Source organism: Drosophila miranda, chromosome XR (assembly GCF_003369915.1).
Source record: "Drosophila miranda strain MSH22 chromosome XR, D.miranda_PacBio2.1, whole genome shotgun sequence".
NCBI classification, from domain to species: Eukaryota; Metazoa; Arthropoda; class Insecta; order Diptera; family Drosophilidae; genus Drosophila; species Drosophila miranda.
The window spans coordinates 8,788,967-8,802,636 of record NC_046674.1 but is presented as its reverse complement, the minus strand read 5'-3'; the positions used below and the strand labels follow the sequence as shown (position 1 = coordinate 8,802,636).

Genomic DNA, 13,670 nt, shown 5'->3' with positions numbered 1-13,670 from the left:
CTGGAATCCAGAGTATCACTCTTTGGGATACTATAATCCATAATAATGGATATTTATAGACTAAATACTTACGTTTCTGCTTCATTGAGAGTTTCTTCATGAGCTGTACTCTTCATTTCCTTATCCAATATTATCCAATCCAAAATAAATGATAATTATACGATTATGTACTCCAAAATATGCTCTGTACTTCTGCTCAGTTAATTGAGGATTATGTCTAGTCTTTCCAATTCTTTTCTGGATCTTGCCAACCACTTGAATGCCTCTATTCAGTGGCTAATTATCACACAAATTCTATATCTTGGTAAACTCATCAAATCTTCTTTTTCTAACGCTTTCTTAACCACTTCTTGCCCACATCGGGGTCACCCACTGTTCGCTGTCGGGGTCACCATTTATTAACATATCCTTGGGGCCGCCCATAGCCTGCACCCTGGACACGTGATGTTTTTTTTTCGTACCTAGCAATTAAACGAGTGCCGCTCCTGTCACAAACTTCTTTAAAGTCCCTCCTTTTCCTGCCTGCCTGCCTGCCTGCCGGCTGGTTCTACCCTCTTCACTAAATGATTTAACAATTTTTCCCCGCGCATTGCGTGCCGCATTATTATTTAGTTGAAACACAGCCCACAAGAGCGCATAACCGCTGGATGGCTGGATGGCTGGATGGCTGATGGCTAGATGGCTGTTGGGGGAGTGCATATATTAAATATGGAAAATATGGAAAATGGAAATGGAAAACTGAACAACAAATTGGGCGATTTGTTTGGCCAAACGCCTCGTTTGTTGCTCATACGCCCTCCCCTGGGGGCCGGGGGGCTGTGCATTTTCGCCAACTTTAAAGTGCAATTGTTTTCGTTTTTTGTTTCATTTTGTTTATTCTGGCCAACGTCTCTGGTTGTGGCCGGGAATGGCCCTGCAGCGATTGCACATTTCTTATCATCTAAAGTCCATAAACGTCCGATGGCTGCTCCTCTGATGGCTGTGATGGGCCTAGTCGAGAGCGTTTATTGCCGCTTAAAGTGCAGAAAGAGCTGGGAGCTGGGAAGCACAGGCACATAGCGATCCCATAGCTGCCTGCCAGCCAGAGAGCCAGCCTGCCAGCCAGCCAGCCAATGTTTGACATTGCGACAGGGCCAGGGCCATAGAACGACTCGCATGTCGCCCTGTCATATGCGCAAATTAGTCGTTAGTCGAGGTTTGGGGCCCACAGATGGGGCCTGGAGAGGGGCTCAACGCGAGTTTAATGACTTTGGCGTTAGACGGAGACGATGTCGGAGCCATCGCATCGTATCGGTTGCTGCTGCTGCTGCTGCTGCTGCTGCCGCTGCTGCCTGATGAGGCGCATGATAATGGCCTATGATGGCCGCGTTCTTGTCAAAGTCGTGAACGGGGCAAAAGCAACGCTGAGGCATGAACCAACGGCATCCACAAACTGCAACCGGAGTCGGAGTTGGGTATCTCTCTCTCTACCACTTCACTGCACATGGAGCACACAGAGACATAGAGACAGAGCCATAGACACTGGAGTGGAAGACAGTTCCGGGGCTGTGTGCTTTCTACATAAATATAACCATAATTAGCATGTCGCTGGCTTTTGAGCTCTCTTCTTGACTCCAGCAGCTCTCGTTTGATGGTGTGTGTGTGTGTGTGTGTGTGCAGCATATTGTCAACGCTTATGGGTTCCTTGACTCGCGACTTAGTCACCTTGCAACTTACGGTTTGAGTTCATTTGATTTCCATTTGCCTTTTCCCAGTGATTCCCAGTGTTGCCTACGTGCGTGCAACTGGCGTGTGTTCTGTAACCTCTCCCCCCTCCCCCTCCCCTACCCTAACGAGTATCTGCTGCAAGAAATATGCAATCATCATCTCGGGGCAATAGACAGAACGGTAAAGTATCTGTGTGGAGTGCTTTATGGTTCCTTCAACTCAACTGAACGCATCTTTGCATTTGAATTCCGTTTCTCAGTTTTGCAGCTTAATTATGCGATTTTTAAGAGACACAAAGAGATTCGGGGAAAGAAAAACAGAGAGAAAGAGGGTTCCAATGAAACTTCTTAGCGCAAAAGGCAAATGGTAATTGCTAATGCCTCAAATTAGCGCCAAACAAGCGGCATGGCTCACCAAATGGCAAATCGTATTAAGAGGCAGGGAAGGTATTCTAAGAGGATTCCAAGAGGATTTCAAATGGAAAATTCAAGGTAATTCTGTGGCGGCAAAGATGTGTGTCTTTAACGGGGATAAAGCATGGATTTTGGAACGGGTTTAGTTGGCGCAGGATCCAAAGAAGGAGAAAAATGCACTTATAAATGGGGAACAAAGCCGCAAAGCGGGTTAGAGTAAAAGTACAGCCGAGTGCCGCCTTTCAAAGACTTTGAAGAAGAAAAAACACTCTCAATGATCTGCCAGCGGTTTCCCCATTCCTTTCAACCATATCTTGATTGATTTCTGTAGATTTTGCAATCACTTTTCAATCGAAATGCATGCCAAATGGAGTCAGAGATCTTCCTCATTCCAAATATCCATTCATTCGTGTCCAGCAAACGTTTGCATAATCCGTTCCAGTCATCCAGTCATCCATCCATCCAGCCAGCCATCCATCTAACCGATCTCTATAGGATCTTGCATACGTAATGACGATGATAATGGTTACATTTTCAGCTCTAATTGACATGGATCTCTGGATGTACTCCCAGGCCAGACCCAATTTGGCTACACTTTCTTTTGGCCAAAACCAAATCAAGCCAAAAACCAAACTGAGACTCGGTGTAATTGTTGCGGTGTGTTGCGGTGTGTTGTATCTGTGTATCTGTAACTTTGTTGCAGTTTCACTTTCTATGACGGCGCGACACTTGCTACTGTTGCTGCTGCTGCTGTGGAAAGTGCAGCAGTTTTTCGCCTTTCGGCTTGAAGTGTCGTTAACCCAATTTGAAAGCATTTGGCCAGGAGACGACGACGACGACGACGACGACGCTGCTGTCGTCATGCAAATGCAAATGCAATGCCAGCGCGCGGCGACAACAACTTTTGCTTTCGCTTGAAAGGAAACCAGTTCAAAAGTTTGCTAACATTTAAGAGCCGATTGCAGCATCCACAGAGAGAGAGAGAGAGAGAGAGGCACCGATCCTCATATGGTTAGAGTCCACTGGTTGGATGGCGCAAGGGGGGGAGGGCAAGGCACTTAAGGGTACATATCCCAATGCAGCAATTAAGTTGATAATTTTATCATAAACTTTTGAATTTCTCCTGGACCCTGGCTTGGCTTGGCTTGGCTCTTACCCGTAATTGCTGCTCTGGGAAGGACCACGACCACGACCAGGACCCCCCCACTCGAATGCTGCACGAACCGCATACAATTTTTGTTGCAAATTGTTTACTGCAATTTGTCTTGGCCAAATATTTGCAGCCAACACACACACACACACACGCGCGGCAGAGATGAAAATATTTGTAGAAAAACAGAAAATATATGAAATGCCAGAAGAAATCATCTAAAAATGCCTCCCTTTTCGCTCTCGGTTTTTTTTTTTCGGAACAATTAGGAATTGGTCTGGCCGTCACTTTGGTCTAGACTTGGCCATAAATTATGCAGGCCAGCCAGCCAGCCAGCAAAAGCAAAAGCAACAGCTTGCACTGTACTCTGCTCTCTGGACCAGGCCAACGCTCTTAGGCAGCAATTTTTCTCCTCTCTGAAAGTTCTCTCTCTGTGTGTGTGTGTGTGTGTGTGTGTGTGCCTCATCCTGCTCCTGGGGGCCACTTGAATGTTGAATCAGTTGCAATTTGCATGTGGCGGAGGCAGGACACCGCCCCTGCCACTTGGCCCAGTTGGCGCCCAGGAAAATGCGTTAAGAGTTGGCCATTGGATCCATAATAATTCTCTGGCCTTCTCGAGAGAGAGAGCGAGAGAGAGAGTGAGAGAGGGGGGGAGAGCGAGAGAGGTATAAGGATGAACTTTGAATCAAGTGCAACTTTTGGTCATTCTGCTGCTAAATTCGATTTTTAGCTTGTTGGACAAGTTAATGGCTTTGGGCCATCCACAAGGGTATCCACACTTTCGATCCACACTCGATTCTCGAAGCGGGTGAAAGTTGGGAGTTACTTTTAGGGGGAGGGTGGGGGTTTCCTACTCTATTTAAATTCCTTCTGTGGATTGCAGGTGCAGGAGGAGCAGCAGGAGCACTTTAAGTGTGCTGCACAGGATGGTAATTTCAACATGAAAAACCCGGCCAAAAGTGTAAAATAAATTGGCAAATATATGCGGGAATATCGGGTATGAAAAGCCAAATGAAATTGATATGCTATTGATGGGGGCGGCAGCAGCAAAAGAGCCCAAAGAGGGAGCTGGAGGCAGGTGGGGGTTGAGTAGAATTTTGGGAGTTGATTTTTTCCAAATTGTGTGCTATGTGTGCTGTGCTGTGCGGCAGCTGAGAATGTTGCAACACAATATTTAAATATGCCAAAACTGGGAAGGACAAGAGTCTTCTCTCTGCTAACGAGGGGGTTGCAGGGGTGGCAGGGGAGGCAGGGGAGGTCAGGGAACGGTATCCCATATCGACAGGTATGTGTAGGTGTGTGAGAAATACCTTTAGGGCAGCAGCTATTCATGTACTCGCATAATAGATACATATTGTAAGATACGTAGATACATATGTATGCACACCATTTTTAATGTCAAAAAGTCAGACGTTGCTGCTGCTGCTGCCTCTTGGCCAATAAATTCTGTCTCAATCAATATACGGCATAGAGTGGCAAGAGTGGCAGGAGTGGCACACGAAAGAGAAGGCGAGGAGAGCAGGAGAGCTTGCAGCAGCAAAAGCAGATACACGCTGTGCATTAGATAAATTCTTCCAACTATTTTCAATGGATACGCAAACTGACAGATAAACTGGCTTTTTTTTTTTTGCGCTGTGTGCTGTGTGGAATTCCCAGCAAAAATTTACACAAATACGAGGCCTCTCCCCCTCCTCCTTCGGCCCAGACGCTGTTGCAGTCTCGCGGCCCCCTGTCAAAGAACGTATCTTATCTTCATTTGCCGAGAGAATTCCCAGTTGTTGCAGCATCCGCAGCCGCATCCCAGCCTCCTCTATCCCAGGCTGTTCTCCGTTCTCCGTTCTCTGTTCTCTGCTCTCCTTCGTTGGCATTCCTGACGTTTTCTATTAGCCAGCGCTCTCTTTGTAGCCTGTCCAAAATCATTTGGGCTATTTAACTTTTAAGACTAATTAATTACGAAACGACGAAATGAGCAATGTCCGAGCGCTGCCGCTGCCGCTGCTGCTGCTGCTGGGATTTCAGTGTTAGGTTTTTCCATTTTCTTTGGGGGCCAAGACTCGGACTTCGCTTCGTTTTAATTACTTGGTCTCTCTCTCTCTCTCTCTCTATCTCTATCTCCCGCGTAGAGGCCTCTGGTCTGGTCTGGCGCCTCGAGTGGCCGCCACCATCCGTGGCACATCGACATCGATGTCGACTTTTGGTCGACGGATGGGGCTCCATGCGGTTAAAAGTTAAGCCCCGTCTCCGTCCCTGTCCGGCTGCGGCTATGGTTCCGACTCCGCGACTCCGCTTCTTAGCAGCCATGGCCCCATCTCTGGCACCATCTCTCTTCATCTCCATTTCCATCAGCGTTTCCATTGCCATGTAATTGACGCCACCGTTGCCAAGGCGCTTCTCCTTCTCCATCTTCTTTTTCTTGTGTGGCTGTGTGTGAGAAAATTGTTCTTCCTCTCGTTTTCTTGAGTTCATGAACTTTGCCTCTTTTTTTATATATATATATTTTTTTTTGTTCTTAAATGTTCTCTCACTTTTGTGCGCTCGACTTTAAGTGTTTCTTTTTCGGTAGCCGAAAACATTTATGTGAATTAAAGCCGAAGAAGATCAAGATTTATTTTTATTTTGGATTTAAATTTTATGTTTTAATAGGGGGGACGCCACATAGATCTAAAGATTAATTAGGCAACGAAAATACACGGAACGAAAACTGGAAGAGCGAGTATTTCTATATGTACTAGGAATCGGTGGGATTTTAATTATAAGTGATACGAGTGTTCCAAAGATTAGATCATTTGATTAATTGTTGAATTTGTTTAATCAAAATTTGCTTAATTCTTTTTGTGTTTCATACACCCATTCGAGGGTATTCTAATTTGGTAAAACACTCGGAATAAAATGGCATGGTAAAAATAAAAACACAGCCATATTTAAATTAAATATTCGGTTTTTAAATTTAGAAAAATTTGAAATGACTTGTGAATGTTTTAAAAACATGCGTTATTGATGCGTTTTTGTTTTTATATATTCATATAAATTTAAAACACTCAAAAAAATAAATATAATATCTTAAACTTGTGGGAAATACGTTTAATCTATATATGAAATACATTTGAATATGAAATATATTTTATTTAAGAATTGAGTATATATTTTTTTAAATATGTAATGTATTTATTTAAAATATGAAATATATTTCATTTAAATACAAAATATTTTATTTTAAATAAAAAATATGTTATTTAAAATAACAAATATTTGATTAAAAATAGGAGTCATATTTTATTTACAATATGAGATATATTTAGATCAAATACTTTCATATTAGTGCTAAAAATGTAAGTGAAAGCATTTTCTTTTTTCAATTTCCACTCTCTCGGTGCAAATCGATGGGTGTATATCATTTTGAAATCGAAAGGTGCAGAAATCCTGAATCCTGGAAAATCGAGAGCCTATAGAAAGTATTTTAGAATAGAGTGGAATACAGGGTATCTGTAGGCCAAGAAGAATCCAAATCAAGACATAAACTACGCAGCAAAGTAGAGTCCCATCGCGTTCGTTATTCCCTTGGTGAGAGCGAGAGGGCATTAAAGTTGCTGCTGCCAGAGAGAGAGAGGGAAAGAGAGCGAGCGATAAAAGGAAGCATTAAAGGAATTGCTCCGAGAGAGTGCAATGGAATGCAATTTTAAATTGCGAGAGCGTGTGTTCGTAGTGCGTGAGTGGAGGAGGAGGTGGAGGAGGCGGAGGAGGAGGAGTAAAGCTGGTAGTAGATAAATTCATTTGAATGAAGATCCACAGATAAGACAATTCGTGACTGCCCTGCCCTCCAGGCACACACGCACAAGGTTTTTCCTTCGCATTGATTATCTCTCCCCAAGAATGGTCTTTATTTAAATCAATTTCAAGGCAAAAATAACTGAAATTGAATCAAAATCATAATTAAAATCGATTTCCAATGGGAATTTATCGTGCATCTTTAATCTCCAAATGCCGAAATTCCATTCCATCTTTGGTTCTGTGCTCGAGTGAGTTTTCTCCAAACCCGTTTGATTTTAAGGCTTAAACCGTAAGTTACAGTACTTAATCGATAAAGCGGTGGGGGAGGGGGAGGGGGGCTGCCTCCCTCTGCTGTGTTCTCCTGCTATTTTTGGCTGGCGACTTCATTGTTGTTAATGTTTTTTTTTTCCTCCTTTTTTTCGGTGTGGCTGTGGCTTTTGTTGTTGTCATTTCTTGAGACGCTGCTAATTTATTTGGCTGTTAATTAAAAATCAACGATCATGATGCCCGATGACGCCTGTCGTCAGCCGTCGGCCGTCAGCCGCCGCCTGATGCCTCCGATTGATAGATTGAGAGATTGACAGAGGCATTCAACTTGAACTCGGCTATTAGGCAAACGAGATTTTTTTGGGACTGGTTGCTGCTGCAATTTACAGTTGTTCGACAACTCCAACAGCCCCCCCGTGATCCATTACCCCTGCCCCTGGCCCTGCCCCTGCCCACCCCGACTCATTGATTGCCGAAAGCCAATGAACGACGTCAACTACCAAAAACAACAACATCATAACTTGGCCAAAAAAAAAGCAGAAAAAAAAACAATCAATAAAAAGAAAAACAAGCTAAAAGCTAAAAGCCGGCTCAGGTAACGCACAGTGACCGCTCAGCTCTCACTGCACCGCCGCACCGCCGCACCGCCGCACCCCGCCCCGCCTACGGCCCGCTCCTTCTTCTCATCCTCCTTGCAGCTTTATGAAAATTTGCACACAAAATGGCGTCGATTAGCGTTAATCAATTTGCCAAGTCCGTTGTCTCCCCAATGCCGGATCGCCGCATCGCCCCGTCTCCGTCTGCGTTTCTGCCCCTGCCTCCGTCTGGTGTTGTTGCTTCATATTCTCGGACACAGATCGTAAAAGTGGCACAAGGTCTGGTTTTTCGTTTTTTTTTTTTCGGGTTTTGTCGGTTATTGCATGCCCGTATATCTGCCAGATACAGATACATTTACAATCGGATGTATCTTATAACGCACAAACACATGCGTACAAAAGTGTAACGGCCAAAAGCGGATCAACTACTTTTGCGCGCTGGCGTGTTAATGAAAAATGCGTTGGCCCGAAGGCAGAAACGGTGACAGCAACAGAGCCACCAGTTGGAGGAGGTGGAGGTGTCAGACATGTCATGGAGAGAGGCTTGAGGAGTCTGCAAGAGACAGCGACGGAGCCCCAACGGAGCCCCAACGGAGCCCCAACGGAGCCCCCAACGGAGTTCATCAACTGAGGAGAAAAACCTTGTCGCCACAACGAAACGTGTTCCAGTCCTGCAGCTGGGCGGGGGGGAACTAGTCTACTCCAGAGAGAAGATTCCTCCCCCCCCCTCCCTCGCTGAACTCCTCTCGTACACTCTTCTTTTGGCCACGCACGAAAGTTGTTATCGCTGCCACAGTTAGGGGCACAAGTCCGTGTCTGGCTACTGTTACCACTGACTGAGTTGTGCTACACTTGGAAAAAAAAAACTTTGTTTAAGTAGTATTTCCCAACCCAAGGCAATGAAAACTATCAGGATTCTCCCCCTCTTTTCCCCCCGTGTAGGACCAGGGGCAGTACGTTCAAGAAATTGTTGACAGAGGCGGAGGGAGGGAAGTGTCTCTCTATCGGTCAGTGGTTGTCCCCCCGTCCCCGTCCCCGTTCCCGTCCCCAGGGGCGTTTGAGACTGTTTTTATTTTGTGTTTTTTTTCCCCTCTTCTGTTTCTGCTTCATTTAGGTACATTTTGATGGTGGGTTTCCCCCATGGCATCGCGTGGCCTAATGTTTGCTTTTAATTATCAAATCATCACATGATCATTACAATGCCGACAATGGAACAATCATTGCCATAATTATTATGATGCTTCCTGGGGGCCATTTAATTTCACAATTTATTTGTACGCATTTTTGCATATTTACAAAGCATTTCTCGACTTTTCGACAAGAGTAAACAACAAAATATACAAACAACCAAATATCCATTGTTTATTATTGAAAGCAGCCTCTTAAAGGAGTGCAATTTTGTGAAGAGCATTTTTGTTCTTGTTTGTGATTCATTTTGTACGAAAATACATATTGTTTGCTAGAGTTTTGTGTGTGTTTTATTTTGTGGGGAAAAGTGTATTCAATATAAATTAATTTCTGTTCCTCTCGAAAGGGATACAACAATTTCTCTTACCAAATTGATTTTCTATGATTTTTCTTGTTTCCTGTTCCGCAGAAGACTTTTGTTTTTTTTTTGGGGCTCCAATCCGAATCGTGGCAGCCCTTTAGGTCGATAAATCAGGCAATAAAGTATTTCATTGTTATCGCGGTGAAGCGCGCCAACCCCAACCCCAACCCCAACCCCAATCCATCCTGAAATCCAAATGGTTTCCGCTCGAGCTTCCTTTCACCTTTCGGATTCAATTAACTGCAGCGCCAAATGGCACAGAGACAATCTGCCCAAACACAAAAATTCGTTAAGCAAATTGAAAAGCGTGGGAGATGCTGTTACCCTGATCCCCCCCCTTCCCCACCCGCTGCGACGGCAAATATTTGCCATCAACATTTTTGCACGCTAATTTCCTCGGCAAATTTTCGGGGGCTCTGACATCACGCGCGCAACGCATAAAGATTAGTGGAGGGGGGGGGCGAATGATGGGGGGAGAGAAAGATAGATATTTCAAATTGTAATAAAAATAAGAAAGGACTTGAGGGAATACAGGGATCGAATGAGGAGATACCCTTGCCGATGAAACGTGGGGGAAATCGAAATTTCGAAATTAATGGAGTGGAGATATAGTGATTCGATTGAGATAGGACTATATTTCGAAATCAAATGTTTATTATCTCAAGGATATGGTAATAGAGGATACAGTAATCTTCTGTTCAGTTTAGCAAGTCTTCAAGTCTGTTCAGACAAGTGTCTTGTGGCAATCATGGTACCCTCTTTAAAGCAAGGGTACCCAAAAAAAGAGAGCACAAAACTGTTGCAGTTCAGTAGACACAGTGTGGGTGGGCTGGGGGGGGGGACTGGAGGAGCTCTGAAATTTCGTCACATATTTTTGCGTAAATTGCCGGAAAATCGCAAATCATTGAAGATAAACATCCAGAAGTCAAGAAATGAACAGAAGCCAAGAGGGGAGTACGGCTAGAGAGGGCTAGGGAGGGCGAGCCAAAAGATGGGCTAACAGGAGGAGACAGCCGGGCGGAAAGGGCGAGAGGAGGAGGAGAGAGGCCAACCGCGGAAGCAAATATCGAACAATGTTGAGCAAACACTCACTCAAACAGACACACTGACAGGTTGTGTGTGTGTGTGTGTTTGTGTTTGTGGGAGTGCGAGAGTGCAAGGCAAAGGCGAAAAAAAAAAGAAACAGAAACAGCGAGCAGTGAGTAGCGGGTGTGTTAGGGAAGGCAGATCAAACAGACGAAACGTCTGGCGGCGGCAGAGCGGCGTAGGCAGAGGCGGCTCGGCTCGTCTCGTCTCGTCTCGGCTCTTCTCAGTACTGCGGTCCGTGCCTGTCGACGCCGCCGTCGAAGCCAATAAAAACGGGCGAAGAGTGGGAAGATGGAAAGGCAGAAGCGCTGCTTGGCTTAGGAGTGAGGGAGAGGAGTGCAGCACTGAAGGTAAAGGAAACGCTGTCCAGAGTAGAGGGAGAAGAGTGCAATTGGTGCTGTCAATAGAAGAGGTTCGGGGGATCCCTACGGAAGCTGCCGCGAGAAAAAAAAATACACACCGAAAGATAGAGCGAAAGGGAGAGTGCAAACGCTTTCGCAACGCTTGAATTGTCAGCAAAGAGAGTGGATGGGGGCGACTGTGAGAGGCCACCGAAACTCAGTGCAACAAGCAGTGTGCCGTGCCTCGCGATTCTACCGCTTTCAACGCATCTCCCACTCAGCGGCGGAGAAGTAGGGGGGAGCACAGAATACATCCAACATTAGGTATCCCTCCATGCATAACTCCCGGACCAGAATCTGTCGTTTATAAATATTTATAAAGCTAACTGAAAGGCAGATTATGCTCCACATCCTTGAGTGACTTCCAGGAACGAGAACGACGGCCCGACCCGACCGTGCAGCCAGCAGCTTAGATTTTGCGTGATTTTTCTGCGATTTTTCACAGAGATTTTATCTGTTTTCATTTCCAAGACTTTGAGCATACAGTGAAGGGTCGCTGAAAAGGACAAACTTTTTATCTCAATATCCTTCTAATTAAAGCAAAGCAAAGATTTTCAATGGAAAATTATTCAAAGAATACAATTCGGGAAGTAATTCCCGAACAACACCATAGGAGAACCATCTACAGAAACTCGAGTTCTGCTGGAAACTATCTTTTGTTCGATACGACAGCGGGAGTACGAGTACGGGTATTCCACTTAAGGAAGTTTGCGTTGGATTAAGTTCCACTGAAGCGTGAATGTTCGCTCATGGGAGATTTGCCTGTCAACGGATTCTTTTTGTTACCGCCATCACCGATATCGACTTTGGAGCGCATCTAATCAATTTCGAACAATATTTGGCCAGCCGTTGCGCTCCACCTGGAGAACCGAGATTGAGGCTGAGATTGAGATTGAGCCCGAGCTGGAGCTTGTAATTTGTATTTAGTCGCAGCTGCTAGCTCCTTCGTTCTCTAGCTGTTTAGCTCCCTGGCGCTTCCCCGCTCCCCCGCTTCCCCGCTCCTTTCCAGCTCACTTCACTTGAATTGAGATCCTGAGCAGAGCAGAGCAGAGCCGAATCGAACCGAACAGAGCGGAGAGGAGCGGAGAGAAGCATGGCTTTGGCGGCTGCTCTTTAGTTCCTGATGCTGACTTGGGCCATTAAATTGAATTTAGTTTGATTGCATTTGATTGTAGCTTATCAGAGAGGGAGCCAAGGCACAGAGATTTATGCTTCGTTAACTTTTTAGTGCAATTGTAGCGAAAAAGAGAGAGAGACAGAGACAGACAGAGAGAGAGAGGGAGAGGGAGGGAAAAACTGGGAGCCCGGGATGTGGCTATGGCTATGGCTTTGGCGCTGGCACTGGGATGAGGAGGAGCATTTGCATAAGGCTTCACAAATTTTTAATTAAACCCGCTGAATGATTGCTGACAGTCGTGTGAGTGTTTGAGTGTGTGTGTGTGTGTGTGTGTGTGTCAGTGTGTGTGTGTGTGCTTGTGTGTGAGAAAAGAGTGTTATAAATAGCTCAAAGGCCTTGATGATGGCTCTGATTCCCGTCGTCGTCTCCTCATCCGTCTTGGATGAGGCTGCTCCCTCTCGTGGCCCTCTGCCACTGATGCCGCAGTGGCATAAAGTGCGCACTCATTTTGCCATTAGGCAGGCAGCACCAGCACCAGCATCGCTAGAAAACTCTCACTTTGGTCTATTAATGATGATTCGCTCAGGCCCCCGTTACCCGTTACCCGTACCCCTTCCCGGCCCCTGGCTGAGACCCAAACCCCAAGTTGAAATATCATCAAGTTGGATAGAAATGATGCCGCGTTAATTGCGGCTGCGGCCTCCAAGGCGAAATGCAATTTTGCCTTCACTTTGCTCGTTGAGGCGTTAAACTGACAGTCGCCAGGTGCTCTGCCGCACTGCAACTGCCACTGCCACTGGCCCCCTCCCCGTCCCTGCGTCCCTGCGTCCCTGCCTACCTTTGCTTATCGCCCTAGGCGGCCTGGCCCTGACGCGTGATGCGTTTTGATAATTGCACTGGGGACTGTGGCCAAAGTTAGTTAAATATTATCATATATGTATGTACATACACTCGTATAATCGTACAAGTGCCGCAAAGATAAATGTCTACGGTGAAAGCTCCCGTGGCGCGCAAATCGTGATTACATGGGGTTTCTGATGGATTATCCCGAAAAACAGAGCCTCCGAGACACTTGTAGAACACTTTCCGTTTGAGGACACACCAAGTGATTCTGTTCGAGGGGGGCTTCACTGTATCCTCTTTTGCTTTCTGTTCGCGCCGCTGCACAATTAAAAGCTGTCAAAATTTCACTTTGCCCGCTGCCCGGCTCGCTTCTGGCCCCTTCCCCTCTCGCTCCTTTTACCTTTTGCTTTGTTTTCCGGCATTATCATCGTCATCATCATCGACATCGAATGAACATCGTAATGGCCATCCCGAAATGCCTTTTGATTGTCTTTGCACAATTCAGCGCCAATTTTAAAATCATTTTCACACACGAATGCATCTGGAGAGAGCAGATAGAGAAAGAGCGTGTGGGCAGGGGGTGGGGGGAGAGGGCCGGAAATGTTTTTGGCCAAAGAAATCAACGCTTCAACCACACCCGCCCCCCCTCCCCCGCCAGAGCCCTTCACCCGCGCACCCGCAGCACGCTGATAATGAAGTAAGCGATGTCGCCCTACCCCCTACCCCGCACCGATTTCGCATACCTCTGCCGGCACTGCTCAGTTTACCGTTTC

At 45.9% G+C, this 13,670-nt stretch overlaps 1 protein-coding gene across 8 annotated transcripts in view; it reads left to right on the top strand.

Annotated features, from left to right (window-relative positions):
- The window catches only part of LOC108152338 (pneumococcal serine-rich repeat protein), a 122,991-nt gene that overhangs the window by 57,731 nt on the left and 51,590 nt on the right, over nucleotides 1–13,670 (top strand). The gene's annotated exons all lie outside the window — the stretch shown is intronic.